At 39.7% G+C, this 15,431-nt stretch overlaps 1 long non-coding RNA gene across 1 annotated transcript; it reads left to right on the top strand.

Annotated features, from left to right (window-relative positions):
* The first annotated feature begins 349 nt into the window (after positions 1 to 349).
* LOC127545639 (uncharacterized) lies at positions 350 to 14,715 on the top strand. Its single transcript, XR_007949705.1, has 3 exons — positions 350 to 844; positions 2,308 to 2,516; positions 14,355 to 14,715. It is a non-coding gene; the product is annotated as an uncharacterized LOC127545639 (long non-coding RNA).
* The last annotated feature ends 716 nt before the right edge of the window (positions 14,716 to 15,431 follow it).

Here is a 15,431-nt window from a genome sequence, read left to right as displayed (position 1 = left end):
TAATGCTTTGTGGATGCATCTTATTAGCTCATTATATTACCAATATTATTCCATATTATTCCCTTTCACGCCCTCTATGGTTCAGTCAAGCTAGTCTTTTTAGGCTTTCTCATTCATGACCCTCATTTCCCACCTCTGCGCCTTTGTATTTGCTGTCTCCCCTGTCCACAATGCACTCTGTCCTCCTCACTTCTGTCTCTTAGAATTCTGACTTGCTTAGGTTAATAATTCACACCCTATGTTTTTCAACTTGATAAAAAGCATTGATCTAAAACTAAAAGCAAACACTGAATGGGGACACCCTATTTCCCCCATAAATGGAGGGGTGCTCTCACCCCAGCACCATGTGATATAGTTTTAGAAATGTGCACAAAACAACGAGACAAGAAAAGGATTGTTACAGAAGCAAAGATAACCAGGTGATTCTGGCTCTGGTACCTTGACATTCTCAGGCCCAACTGGGTCACCCCTTAAGCAATTTCTGTAAAGAGGAAGAAAATACATCCAAAGTGCAGAAAGAGATTCTGGGATCTGGACTGGAGAGACTGAAGCAAGAAACCCACTGCCAGGACCCCTTCAAGAACAAAGCAGCCACTGAGGTCCAGTCTCCAAGGAAGATGTCAAGGAGGGTCGCTGGCATCTCAGGGCCCAGGCTCCAAGCTGCAGGAAATGCCACGGAAAGAGCAGCTCTTTCCTCAACTTCCCCTTCCGATGCTTGTCTATGAACAGACACTATAATGTAATCTGCTGTTTCACTCCAAATGTTTCCAGTAAACCGAGCTCTACTTCAACCGCAAGGATGCCAGAGGTTAACTAGAGATAGATAAAAAGCAGCATTGTGCTGGTAAATATTTAACAATTAGCTCTCGGAGGGGGAAAATACAACATATTCTTTTTTTAGCAATAAAATGTATTTTTTGTATAACATTTTCCCAATTACATATAAAAACAATTTTTTAACATTAAAAAAAACTTTTATTTTATTTTTAACTTATGAAATAAAACAAGTATTTCCATTACATGGATAATTTTTAAAAAGATAATTGCATATAAAACTGGAAATCTATTATATACGACTTGCTATTCCTTTTAAATATGTAATAAAGTTATCATGTAAATTTCTTTTTTCTTCCCTCTCTACCACATTTATATATATATAAATATTTTATTTATTTATTATTTATAATAAATATATATATATTTATTATATATATATATATGGGTTTTTTTTTTTAACATTTTAAGTTTTAAATTTTCTTTTCCCCTTCCTCACTGCCCTCCCTCTTCTCTAAGATGGTTAGTCATTTGAAAAAGGTTATACATGTATAATCATTTCAAGTGTTTAACCTGCATCATTTCCATTTTCTTTGTCTAGAAAATCAACAAAATTAAAATCAAGACCAGATTTGTCACATTTGCTGATTTCTGAGGCGTAACCTTTAATAATTGGTTCTCTAGAGAGGGTTTAAGCTAGATCTGGAACACCTCTGTATGAATATAATGTTAGTCAGAGAACCCTGCCTCTGCTCAAGCCTTAAGAGATTTTTCTTCCTTGAAACTTGGAGTGATTGTGACTGGACTCAGAACTTTTCATTCAACTCAATTTCCTAAAACTGAAAAGGAGGAACAAAGCAGACCTTGGAAACTATGATGTTGCCCACTGGTCTTCAGACAAGTTTATTATCATGACAGGATGTTACAAATGTATCCAGATAGGCAGAGAGGACGCAGAACTAACTCTATTTGCCAAAGATATGATTATTTACTTGGAAAATCCTTGGGATTTAGCAAGGATACTATTTGAGACAATCACTTCAGCAAATTTGGAAGCTACAAAATAGACACTATTTCTACATGATAAGGACGAGATCCAGGTGGTAATAATAGAAAAGGAAGTTCCATTCAAAATAACTACAAAAGGCACCAAAACACAGAAAAGATTTCTATAGATTCAGTTACAACGTTTTCCTTAAAGAAATAAACAACTTCCAAAGCTAAAGGAACATTCAACCTTCTGGCTAGTCTTTGCCAGTAAAGTAAAAATGATAATCTTATAAAAGTCCATTTGCAGACTTAATAACCAAAATGACCTACTTTACAAAGCTAAATAAAAACAAAATTCATTTAGAGAAAGAAAAAACAAAAAAATCTCAAAGGAAATAATCAAAGAAGGTAGGAAGAAAGAGGAATTGCAGCAATTTTCTTCTTTTTTTTAATTAAAGCTTTTTATTTTCAAAACATATGCATAGATAATTTTCACCATACATGCTTGCAAAACCTTCTGTTCCAAATTTTTTCCCAATATAGGTTAAACATGTACCATTCTTCTATATATATTTCCACAAATATGCTGCACAAGAACAATCAGACCAAAAAAGAAAAAAAAAAAATGAGAAAGAAAACAAAATGCCGGGAGCCCAGAGACAAGAGTGTCTTATTTGTGGAACAGCTAGGAGGCCGGTGTTATTGGATCAAAGAGTAATTGTGGAGGAGAAAGGTGTAAGAAGACAGGAAAGGTAAGAATGAATTAAGTAATGAAGGGCTTTGGATGGTGGAGAATTTTGTATTTGATCCTGTAGGCTACAGGAAAACACTGGAGTTTATTGAATGTGGGACATATGGGGTGATAACGTGATCAGATCAGCATATAGGAAAATCACTTTAGAGGTAGATAGAAAATGAACTGGAGAGGGGAGAGATGAAGCAGACAGATATTCCCTCTCCCCATTACCATGGTTAGACTCCAGATGAAGAGGACCAGCACTAAAGGGGGGGGCAGTGTCAGAGGAGAGAAGGGGGTGCGTTTGGGAGATGTTAAAGGTGAAATCTGCAGACCTTGGCAACAGCTTGGAGATTGGAAGTGAGAGATAATGAGGATTCCGGGATGAAAACATCAGTTGGTTGGACAAGAGTCTTTATTTGATAAGAATTTCTGAGAAAACTAGAAATCAGTTTGATAGAAATTAGACTTCAACATATCTCATACCATATAGGATAATAAATTCAAAATGGATGTGTGAACTGAGTGTTAAAGAACTAGGCCCAAAGGGCTATAAAAATGTGCATACCTTTTTTTTTAAAATAATATTTTATTTTTCCAAATACATGCAAAGATAGTTTTCAATATTCACTTTTGCAAAACCTGTGTTCCAAAGTTTTCTCCCTCTCTCCCTTCTCCTCTATCACCAAGAGATCAAGCAATTCTGGGATAGCTAGGTGGTGCAGTGGATAAAACACCAGCCCTGAAGTCAGAAGGACCTGAGTTCAAATCTGATCTCAGACCCATAACACTTCCTAGCTGTATGACCCTGGGCAAGTCACTTAACCCCAACTGCCTCAGGGGAAAAAAATCTTCTAAACACATTTCCATATTCATCATGTGCATACCCTTTGATCCAGCAGTGTCATTACTGGAAACTGGAAGTCTATCCAAAGAGATCATAAAAAAGGGAAAAAGACTCTTATGTGCAAAAATGTTTGTAGAAATTCTACAAACAATTGGAAAATGAGTGGATGCCATCAATTGGGGAATGGCTAAATAAATTATGGTACCTGGATGTAATGGAATGCTATTTTTCTATAAGAAATGATGAGCAGGTGGATTTCAGAAAAGGCTGGAAACTTGAACTTGTTATGGGCCAGAACTCTGAACTTGAAACAAAGGATTCTTACAAGGTACTAAATCAGTGGAATTGATAGGGATAATAGGTATCTCATTTAGCGTGGTTCAGGATGATTGATTTGATCCTACAAGGAGATGTTATGGGTCAGAACTTGAAACAAGGCACTAAGTGGAATTGAGGAGACAGTGGTTAAATCTAGTTTAGCACTGATTTAATCCTACAACAAATAATGGTTTCCTAGTGATGTAATGATTGGTTTGTACTCAGTGTGGGGCATAACTAGAAGTCTCAGCCAGAGAGATTCAGAGACAAGTGGATGGCTGGAGGCTGAAGGCCGGAGCACAAATCCTTGGACTCAGACAGATTCATCCCATCCCAGCACCTTGGTGGCAGGCTCTCCTCCTTCACTTCCTCACTGAAACCAAGACTCTGGATGGTCCCTAGAAAACTAGCTGAGGTCCAAGTGAAGGAGAGAGGACTTTGAAGGAGACAATAAAGGATTTAGACTTTAACTTCTGGCTGCACTTGTGGTAACCTGAAACGAAGGCTGCTTCCAGAGGCCCCAAGAAAACCCCAACAAAGAACGTTACATTTTAGAGAGAATACTACATGAACTGATGCTGAGTAAGTCAAGCAGAGCCAGGAAAGCAACAGCAATGGCAAGATTGTCAACCAGATTTAGCTTTTCTCAGAAATTCAGTGATGCAAGCGATTCCCATAAACTTTGGATGGAAAATGCCATCTGTATCCAGAGAGAGAATTAAGGAGACCGAATGTGGATCAAAGCACACTGTTTTCACCTTTTTTTCTTTCTTGTGGTTTTTCTCTTTTGTTCTGATTTTTCTTTCTCAACATGACTCATATGGAAATATGCAAAAAAATGAATGTATGTGTATATATATATATATATATATATATATATATATATAACCTAAGTAAATAAATAAGCTTTTTAAAAAAAGATCACATCATAAAAACAATTAGAAGAGAAACAAATTCTTAGCCAAAAAGGATAGATAAGACTGATGATTTTGATTATATACATTTGCAAATAAAGTTAATTAAGAAAAGAATGCTAAAAAAGATAAAAAAGGAAGTAGCCAACTAGGAAAAAAATCTTCGTTTCAAATATCTTTGATATCCAAGATACATAGACAACTAACAAAAATATAGAGACAAAAGCCATTCCCTAATAGATTAATCATCCATTTCTCAAAAGAACTTTGAACAACCATATGAAAAAATGTTCCAAATCACTAATAATAAGAACAATTCAAATCAAAGCAACTCTGAGGTTTGACTTCATACCCAGCAAATTAGCAAAAATGACAAAAATAGGGATTGCTATTGTTGGAGGGGCTATGGAGAAATAGGTCCCCAAATGCATAGTTGGTTGGAAAAATAATTTGGAATTATGCAATTAAAGTGACTAAATTGTCCATAATCTTTCACCTAGAGATTTCATTGCTAGGGTCTATCCTTTGGAAGTCATTGAGAGAAAGAGAGATTCCATATACACCAAAATAGCTTTCAAGGACACCTAGTGACACAGTGTATCCAGAGAGCCCCAGCTCTGGACTCAGGAAGACCTGAGTTCAAATCCAGCTTCAGACACTTGATACTGGTTGGCGAGTCATTTAACTCTGTTTGCCTAGCCCTTCCTCTCAAAAATAGCTTTGTTCTTTTTTTGGTAGAAGCGATCCATAAAATGAATTGGGTAAGTCTTCAATGTAACTGGACCTAGCTAAGCTGAAAAAAAAAAAAAACCCACATAATGAATACAGGAATATCACATGGGGCAGGTAGACATTTTAGTGGATAGAGCACTGGACCTGAAATCAGAAGGACCTGAGTTCAAATCCAGCCTCAGACACATAATAATTACTAGCTGTGTGACCCTGGGAAAGTCACTTCACTCAGTTTTCTCATCTATAAAATGAGGTAAACAGCAACTACCTTGAAGTAGTTGTACTACATAATCCCTAAATTCCCTTCCAAGGATGATCTTTTAAGAATCAGGGAACTCTGTTTAAAACAGTCATAAAAGATCACTCCTAGAAAAGACCTTAGAGGTTATATAGTCCCAAACTACAAAGATGGGGGCGGGATATCACATTTAAGGTCACATTTTCTTTTTGAGTGTTGACTAGTTTTGCTGAAATTTTTTTCCCTCTCTTCCTTCTTTTTAAAAACATTCTCCACTATAAGAGGTGGCTCTTTGACAGGGGACAAAGAGAGAAAATATAGCACGACAGTCTAGGTAATGTAAACCCAAAAGATATCTATATCTATCTATCTTAAAAAGAATTCATCTCACATCCATAAGTGGGAAAGGTATATAATCTTCTTTCTTTTTTATGGTACAATCTTAAAGATTATTTTTGATAAGCATGACATTTGTAGCGCCTTCCTCCCATGTTAGTTGTGAGGAAAAAATGAGACAAGTAAATAAAATGTTTCAGAGATCTCAAAGAACCATATGAACACTACTTTATTTTTTTTTGTTTATTTTTTTTAATATAACTTTTTATTGACAGAACCCATGCCTGGCTAATTTTTTTTACAACATTATCCCTTGCACTCACTTCTGTTCTGACTTTTCTCCTCCCTCCCTTCATCCCCTCCCCCAGATGGCAAGCAATCCTATACATGTTAAATATGTCATAGTATATCCTAGATACAATATAGGTTTGCAGAGCCAAACAGTTCTCTTGTTGCACAGAGAGAATTGGCTTCAGAAGGTAGAAATAACCCGGGAAGAAGAACAAAATACAAACAGTTTACATTCATTTCCCAATGTTCTTTCTTTGGGTGTAGCTGCTTCTGTCTATCATTGATCCATTGAAACTGAGTTAGATCTCTTTGTCGAAGAAATCCACTTCCATCAGAATAGAACACTACTTTATTATTATTCTACCTTGTTCCTTCTACAAGCAAAATCCCTTTATCTGTTACTAGGATGTAACTCAGAGAGTAGGATTAATATACAAATTCATTTCATATTACAGCTGTTTTGCATCTTCCAGATAAATCTTTTGGTAGGAAAGGAAAGGTTTAGTCTTCTTCAAGAGCAAAGTGGAAAATCACCATAATCCATGTTGTGAAATTATAAAATTATATTACAAAAATTACAGAATTATAAAAATAAGATATGAGAAGTAGAAATAGGGATAGGAAAGTAATGCAAGATAAGGTCAGCAAAATTGTAACCACATAAATTGAATATATCTATAGCAAACAAAAAAATCATGCATAATTCTAGAGTTTCCAATGGAACTTCATTTGGGATGAAAGGAGAGCACAGAAGAAAAGAAACTTTGCTTATTTATTTGGTTTGATTAAAATGTGTTGTATAAAATGTCTACAACTTTAAGCATGGTTTCCCTTATTTAATATGTTGATATAGTTGTTTTTGTTTCTTGGGTTTCCCCCGCCTCCCACTGGGACCAGATCTGTGAGATTTTTTTATTTGTCATATATATGAATTTTTTAAAAAAAATCCATTTTATTGATGCTTTTTCTCTTCTTATTATTCATTTCACCGTCTTTCCCCTGATTTAACTTTCACAATTAACTAAAGTATCCACTATAATTACTACATCAGACAACACATAAAATTGTATCTTAGCAGTCCCCCGCCTTTTAGAGAACTCTATTGTTGAGGGGATGAAACAAAATTTACTGATTATCAGGTTAATTTTTTTTTAAGTGGGAATGGCATTATGGTCCCAGACAAACACAAATTTTAAAACCCCATTAACAATAGTGATAAATAAAACTATATTATATTTTTAAAAACATAGAAAATTAATCAATGTCAAATCTGTACATACATCCATCACACATGGCACAACATCCAAATTCACAAAGAAAAAGTCAAGTGGATTGCTAAGATACACTTAAACAGCACAAAAATAATAGGAGACTTTAATGTTCCTTTCTCAAAGTAGGACAAATCTAAAAGACAAACACTAGAAAACATATTAAACCAAACTGTTGTGGAATTTAGAGATGACATATCTTATAAATATGCATATTTAAAGAACTTTGTTTCAGGAAATTTTTTTTCTGCCAGTGCAGATAAACACACCTGCTCTACAGGATCTATATCTTTTTTAGAGATTTGCTCGGAGGAATGAGGGGTGAAATGGTGGCCTGGATGAGTCATAGTCAGGTCTTGAATTCACAATTCTTCCTGACTCCTGGGCTAGTTCTTTAGCTATGGGCTATGATGCTTCTCTTTAAAAAAAAAATCATTAAATCATTAAGTTCATAATTTAAAAAAGAAAAAGAAATAACAACTTACTATATTTTGAATAAAGAGAAATCCACGGGAATTTTCTGCTCCAAGAGTACAAATACCTTACACAGATCTTTTTCAGTCTTCCTCCTCCCCCATTTTGCTATGGTCTTGGGCAGGGGTTCTCAAACTTTTTAAATAGGGGGCCAGTTTACTGCCCCTCAGACTGTTGGAGGGGCGGACTATAGTAAAAAAAAAAAAAAAACTTTGTTTTGTGGGCCTTTAAATAAAGAAACTTCATAGCCCTGGGGGAGGGGGATAATTGACCTCAGTTGCCACATCTGGTCCGCGGGCAGTAGTTTGAGGACCCCTGGTCTTGGGCATAGATATGGATGGATTGGGTATGCTGGCTTACCTTGTGGGTGAATGCCTTCGGTTCTTCCCTTTAAAGGCACATGTAGGTCATGATCTCTGCCCACTTCTGGTGCTGAATGTATATTTATAGTAATTAATTAATAATTTCACTCAATCATTTCTATTACTTATTAATTAATTTATATTAATACATGGGATCATCATTGTGGAACTTTCCTTCACTGTTATAGACTAGCAGTTGCAACTCAACTATAACTAAGAATCTTAGAGGGATGTTTAAGGACACTGAGATGTTAAGTCAGAAGTAAGAGGGAACCTTTCTGACTCCAAAGCCAGTCCCCTATTGAGTATGTCTTGCTGCCTCTTGTTTTTACCGAAATATTTATATCAATCTCTTGGAGATGGATAGAGGAAAGCCAGCATTGTGCTTTGGGGCCGGTGTTGGTCCTTCATTTTAATGGGCAGAATAACCACTAACAATAATATGGGTCCCTCCTGTTGGAGTAGAACTGATGGTTTTTCTTTTGTTAGGGCAAGAGGAGCTCTTTGATTCATAAAAAATCACCCCTGGAAGGGACTATAGGGATCATCTAGTCCAAAACTTATCCAAAGCATTAATTTTCACCATAGCATCCTGAACAAATGGACATTTGGTCTCTCACCTAGTGATGAGGAGCTCACTGTCTCCTAAAGTGGGAGAGAAAATTCTAATTGCTGTTGGGCAGCTGTAATTATTGGGAGGTTTTTGGTACTGACTCTCCCAAACTGCCTATTCTCCTACACCATTGTTCTGGCCTGTGAAGTCAAGGAGAGTAGGTCTAGCCCTCTCCTAGATATTTTAGACTTAGAGGAAAGGATTTTTGTCTCTATCAAAGGACCCCTGAGGGTGAGAACACCAGGAAAAGGTCCTTCTTCACTGTGGTAGATGTAGCAAACTTCCTCTCCAAATACTGGGGATTAAGAATCGCTATAGCCTGAGAGAAAAATCTTTTTTTTTTTCTGGCCCAAGTTCCTAGTTTCTCATCCCTTTCTACTTCCATCCTAAGCACTCCTGAGTTCCTCTCCATCTCAATCCTCCATTGTTCCCCCTGGACTCTCTATTCTTCTGGTTAATAGACTCCCCTTTATCTTAAACTTTCTTTTCTCATGGGAAACTGGCTCTCTCTAGAAACCACTTCTTCTCCTTCACAAACCTTTACATTCAGACCCTTTGGCTCTTCAATCTCTCTCCCACACACCCCTCATTCAATGAGCTTTGCTTAGTCAAACTGAGAGCTGGGGCAGGCCACGGTCTCCCGCTCCATCCAAGACCATCTCCACTTGTTCTCATTTTTATCTTGCCATTGCCTCCCGATGACTTTGGAGGAACGAATGAGGACGGTAACTTTGGCAAGCCCTCCCTCGTTTCAATCCAAGTCATTTGCAAGACACGGCAGCACCTTTCCAGGGTCATGTCTTCGACAAAGAAGAACAAACAGCAGCCCATAATCTTCCCTGTCTCATCTTCTTTGAGCTTTGCTCTATCCAGATATAATATTCTATCCCATTCCGAGTTGGCTCATTCTCCTTTCTTTCTCTTTTCAATTCAATTTTACTTGATTTTTAGTTCCAGATTCTCTGCCTCTTTCCCCCATACATATATAATTAATATATATATTACATATAATATATATAGTTGTGCAAAACATTTAAAATTTTTTATTTTAATAGCACATTATTTTTCCAGTTACATATAAAGATGGTTTTCCACATTCATTTTTGTAAGATTTTGAGTTTAAAAAACTCTTTTTTTTTCTTCTTCTCTGCCTCACTTCCCCCCCTCCCCAAGACAGCAACCAATCTGATATGGATGATACATGGTCATGCATTTAAAAAACATTCCATATGAGTTATGTTAGGAAAAAAGATCAGAAACTATTACCACCCACATGAAAGAGTGTTCCAAATCACTATTGATCAGAGAAATGCAAATTAAGACAACTCTGAGATATCACTACACACCTGTCAGATTGGCTAAGATGACAGGAAAAAATAATGATGAATGTTGGAGGGGATGCGGGAAAACGGGGACACTGATGCATTGTTGGTGGAGTTGTGAACGAATCCAGCCATTCTGGAGAGTAATCTGGAATTATGCCCAAAAAGTTATCAAACTGTGCGTACCCTTTGATCCAGCAGTGTTTCTACTGGGCTTATACCCCAAAGAGATACTAAAAAAGGGAAGGGGACCTGTATGTGCCAAAATGTTTGTAGCAGCCCTGTTTGTAGTGGCTAGAAACTGGAAAATGAATGGATGCCCATCCATTGGAGAATGGCTGGGTAAATTGTGGTATATGAATGTTATGGAATATTATTGCTCTGTAAGGAATGACCAGCAGGATGAATACAGAGAGGCTTGGAGAGACCTACACGGACTGATGCTAAGTGAGATGAGCAGAACCAGGAAATCATTATACACTTTGACAACGATATTGTATGAGGATGTATTCTGATGGAAGTGGATTTCTCTGACAAAGAGACTTAACTGAGTTTCATTGGAGAAATGATGGACAGAAACAGCTACACCCAAAGAAGGAATACTGGGAAATGAATGTGAACTATTTGCATTTTTGATTTCCTTCCCGAGTTATTTTTACCTTCTGAATCCAGTTCTCCCTGTGCAACAAGAGAACTGTTCGGTTCTGCAAATATGTATTGTATCTAGGATATACTGCAACATGTTTAGCATATATAGGACTGCTTGCCATCCTGGGGGGGGGAGGAGGGAGGGAGGGGAAAAAACGAAACATAAGTGATTGCAAGGGATAATGTCGTGTAGAAATTATCCTGGCATGGATTCTGTCAATGCGAAGTTATTATTAAATAAAATAAAATTTATATATTAAAAAAAAAAAAGGAAAAAAGATCAGAACAAAAAGGAAAAACCAGAAGAATACAACCACCGCCACCACAAAAGGTGAAGATTCTATACCTTGATCCACATTCAGTGTCCACAGTTCTCTGGATACAGACGGCTCTCTCCATCCTGGGTCCAGCTCCCTCACTGTCGAAAAGAGCCGCGTCCATCTCAGTTGATGACCACATAATCTTGTCACTGTGCACCGAGTTCCCCTGGTCCTGCTCACTTCCCTCAGCATCAGTTCCTGTCAGCCTCTCCAGGCCTCTCTGAAATCATCCCGGGGACCGTTTCTTACAGAACAATAATATTCCACGACATCCATATACCCTAATGCGTTCAGTCGTTCCACGGCTGACCGGCAGCCACCCCGTTCCTAACTCCTTGCCACCACAAAAAGAGCTGCTACAAATATTCATGGAAAACATTTTTTAATTTTTCATTTAGTTTCAATTTACTCTCCCTCCTTCCTCAAGGAAGTTTGGTGTCTGGCTCAGAGTCCCCTCCACCTCAGTTCCTACCTCCCAATACTGAGGGATTTCTTTATGCATGTTGGCGTCCCTTTCAACACCACGGCTCCCAGGAGCCCCCTCCTCATTGACCTCTGCCCTCCCCAGGGATCACCCCTGACTGGATTCAGACAAGCATTAATTCTAACCCTATGATCAAGGTGCCCTCCATTTAAGGTTGGGAGAGAGCTCAGAGGCTTCTGGTCCAGCTCCCTCAGAATCCTCCCTAATACTCCACTGAGAACCATTATTGGTCAGGTGGTGCTTCGGAGCCTCTCCTGGGTTTGGCCCATCCTGGCAGGGGGGTCGCTTCCCACACCGACATTTTTGGGACCATTGGGACCATAATCCCCCGAGCATTTGGCTGGGAATTTTCCCAAGTGGGAAGGTCATTCTTTAATCTCCTTTCATAGTGAACAGAGTCTCACAGAACCCCGGACTTCAGCTCTGCTCATTCCCAAACCCAAGTAGGCGTCGCCTGGGCTTTAAGGCCACTGACAATGAAGCAGGAAAGCCCTGGTCTCTGAGTGAAGGGGCTTGAGCTCCAGATAGAGCTCGGAGACCCTTGGGCGGGCGGGCTCCTCAGCTGGGCTCCCGGAGTGAACAGGAGGGCACCGGCCTTCCGGTCTGCCCAGAGAATTCCTGCTGTGGCAGCGGCTCTGGGACAAACAAGGGGGGCTTCCCGGGGCGCCCGAGGTGGAATAGCCCCATTAGCAGGCTCATGCTGTTTGGGAAGCTGGCCACTAGAGGTCCCTGAAACTCTGTGGTCCGGCCGGTTACACAGTCGTAGACTGGCTTACTTAGTACAGACAAATTCTATGTGGAACTTACTCAAAACAGAGAATATCCGAGCTGGGAGGGGGCTTAGAACAGGGGAGGTCAGAACTGGGAGGGGGCTTAGAACAGGGAGTGTCAGGGCTGGGAGGGGGCTTAGAACAGGGGATGTCAGAGCTGGGAGGGGGCTTAGAACAGGGGATGTCAGAGCTGGGAGGGGGCTTAGAACAGGGGATGTCAGAGCTGGGAGGGGGCTTAGAACAGGGAGTGTCAGGGCTGGGAGGGGGCTTAGAACAGGGGATGTCAGGGCTGGGAGGGGGCTTAGAACAGGGTATGTCAGAGCTGGGAGGGGGCTTCAATGCCACACACCCAAAATTGAATTCATTATCTTTTCAGTTCCAAATCCTCTCTTGCACCAAACTTGCCTATTTTTCTCAAGGAAGCCTCCATTTTTCAAGTGTCTGGATTTTGACCTTAGTGTCACTCTCAGATTTTTTCACTTTTGCCTCCCTAGCTCGCTTATTTTTAAGCCCTCTCTGCCATCACATAGCCACGCCTCAGCTCAGGCCCTCTCACGAACCCCCTCGATTACTGGGCTCCTGGTTTCCAGTGTCCCTCCCGACCCCCCACAGTTGCCAAATGGAGCTCTGCCTCATCACTCCCACCCCCAATGGAGCCTCGATTACCTCGAAGAGCAAGCACAGACTCCTCTGTTTCTCTTTTAAAGCCCTTCACAACCTGGTTCCATCTTGCCTTGCCAGACTTATTGGGCATCTCCTCTATGATCCCACCCACCTGACCTCTGGGCTCCCCACATCTCCACGCCCTTGCTCTGCCCTCCCTCCTCCACTGTGGCTCCCGGAGTCTGCCGCTCCCTTCCAGATTCAGCATCACCTTCCCCATAAAGCCTTTCCCAGCTCCTCAAATGCTCTCGCTCCTGAGCCACTTTGTGTTTGTTTTCATTTATTATCTTTTAGTTATCCTGAATACATATTCACACACACACACACACACACACACACACACACACACACACCCCTCCTTTGATGGAATTAAACTCCTTGGACATGGGAATTTAAAAAAACATATTTATAATTGCAATCTCAAGCTCCAACACAATGGCTGGCTCATAGTAGATCCTTAAGAAATACATGTTGAGGGGGCAGCTAGGGGGAGCAATGGATAGAGCAGCTGCCCTGAAATCAGGAGGACCTGAGTTCAAATCTAACCTCAGACACTTAACAGGTCCTAGTTGTTGTGGCCCTGGGCAAGTCATTCAACCCCAATTGCCTCAGGAAAGAAAGAAAGAAAGAAAGGAAGGAAGGAAGGAAGGAAGGAAGGAAGGAAGGAAGGAAGGAAGGAAGAAGGAAGGAAGGAAGGAAGGAAGAAGGAAGGAAGAAGGAAGGAAGGAAAGAAAGAAGAAAGAAAGAAAGAAAGAAAGAAAGAAAGAAAGAAAGAAGAAAGAAAGAAAGAAAGAAAGAAAGAAAGAAAGAAAGAAAGAAAGAAGAAAGAAGAAAGAAAGAAAGAAAGAAAGAAAGAAAAAGAAAGAAAGAAAGAAAGAAAGAAAGAAAGAAAGAAAATGTTGAAATATGGAAATATGTCTGAAATGATTGTACATGTATAACCTACATGAGATCGCGAGCCATGTTGGGGACAGAGAAGAGAAGGTACGGGAGGAAGAGAGAAAAAATTGGAACTCAAACCTTACAAAAATAAATATTGAATGCTATCTTTACATGCAATTGGAAAAATAAAAATACCATTGAGGGAAAAAAAAGAAATACATATTGACTGACTGACTGACCAAAGGATGGATGTCAGACCTGGGAGAGGCTGTAGAGATCATTTAGTCAAACTAAGTGGGCAAGAACATCTAAGAGATGATAGGGATCTTGGAACATATACCACAGAATGTAAAGAGACATCTTGTTACATAGGACACAGAAGGCCAGAACTTGGAGAGAGCTTGGAACATGAAACATGAAACCTAATGGCCGGGACGGACCTTGGAACATAGGATCCAACTTTGTGAACCTCGGAGATTGGGAGGAGGGTGGTACACTTGAGAGCAATACAGAAGGTGAGAAGGGGCCAGGTTTGGGGGGAAAGTTAATAAGTTCTATTTTGGACATGTTGCGTTTGAGATGTCCATGGAGCATTCAGTTTGTAATGTCTAATAGGTAGCTGGTGACATGTGAATGGAGTTCACAAGAGAGACTAGGACTTTTTCTATTTCTTTCTCTCTCTTTCTTTCCCTCCCTCCCTCCTTCTTTTCTGTCCCTCCTCTCTCTTTTTCTGTGTCTGTCTCTCTCTCTCTGTCTCTCTCTCTTTGTTTCTGTCTCTGTCTCTCTCTCTCTGTCTCTCTCTCTCTTTTTGTCTCTGTCTCTCTCTCTCTCTCTCTGTCTCTTTCTCTCTCTTTCTCTGTCTCTCTCTCTCTGTCTCTGTCTCTTTCTTTCTCTCTGTCTCTGTCTTTGTCTCTTTCTCTCTTTCTCTCTCTCCCTTTCTCTTTCTCTGTCTCTCTCTCTCTCTCTTTGTCTCTATCTCTGTCTCTCTCTTTCTCTCTCTCTCTGTCTCTTCTCTCTCTCTTTCTCTGTCTCTCTCTCTGTCTCTGTCTCTTTCTTTCTTTCTCTCTCCCTTTCTCTCTCTCTCTCTCTCTCTCTCTCTCTCTGTCTCTGTCTTTGTCTCTTTCTCTCTCTCCCTTTCTCTTTCTCTGTCTCTGTCTCTCTCTCTCTCCCCCCATATTTGTCTCTCTCTCAGTCTATATATGCATATATGTATCTAAGTACTGTATAAGTGCATGTGTACATATGTAACATGCGCATACATACATGTATGTACGTGTGCATGCGAATCCTTTAGACAGAGATGTTAACCTCATGGGAGCTGCCAAATGATCCCAGGGAGAGCATGTCAAGAGGGCATGAGATAGAACCCTGAGCTCATTACACCCGCCTGGGGGACATGTATGGATTTATGTGTTGACCAGTGTGACTAAACCGCTCCTTTTCTTTGTT

The sequence above is a fragment of the Antechinus flavipes genome, chromosome 1 (assembly GCF_016432865.1).
Source record: "Antechinus flavipes isolate AdamAnt ecotype Samford, QLD, Australia chromosome 1, AdamAnt_v2, whole genome shotgun sequence".
NCBI classification, from domain to species: domain Eukaryota; kingdom Metazoa; phylum Chordata; class Mammalia; order Dasyuromorphia; family Dasyuridae; genus Antechinus; species Antechinus flavipes.
Note: the sequence above shows the minus strand (reverse complement) of the source record. Positions and strands in the feature narration are given on the sequence as shown.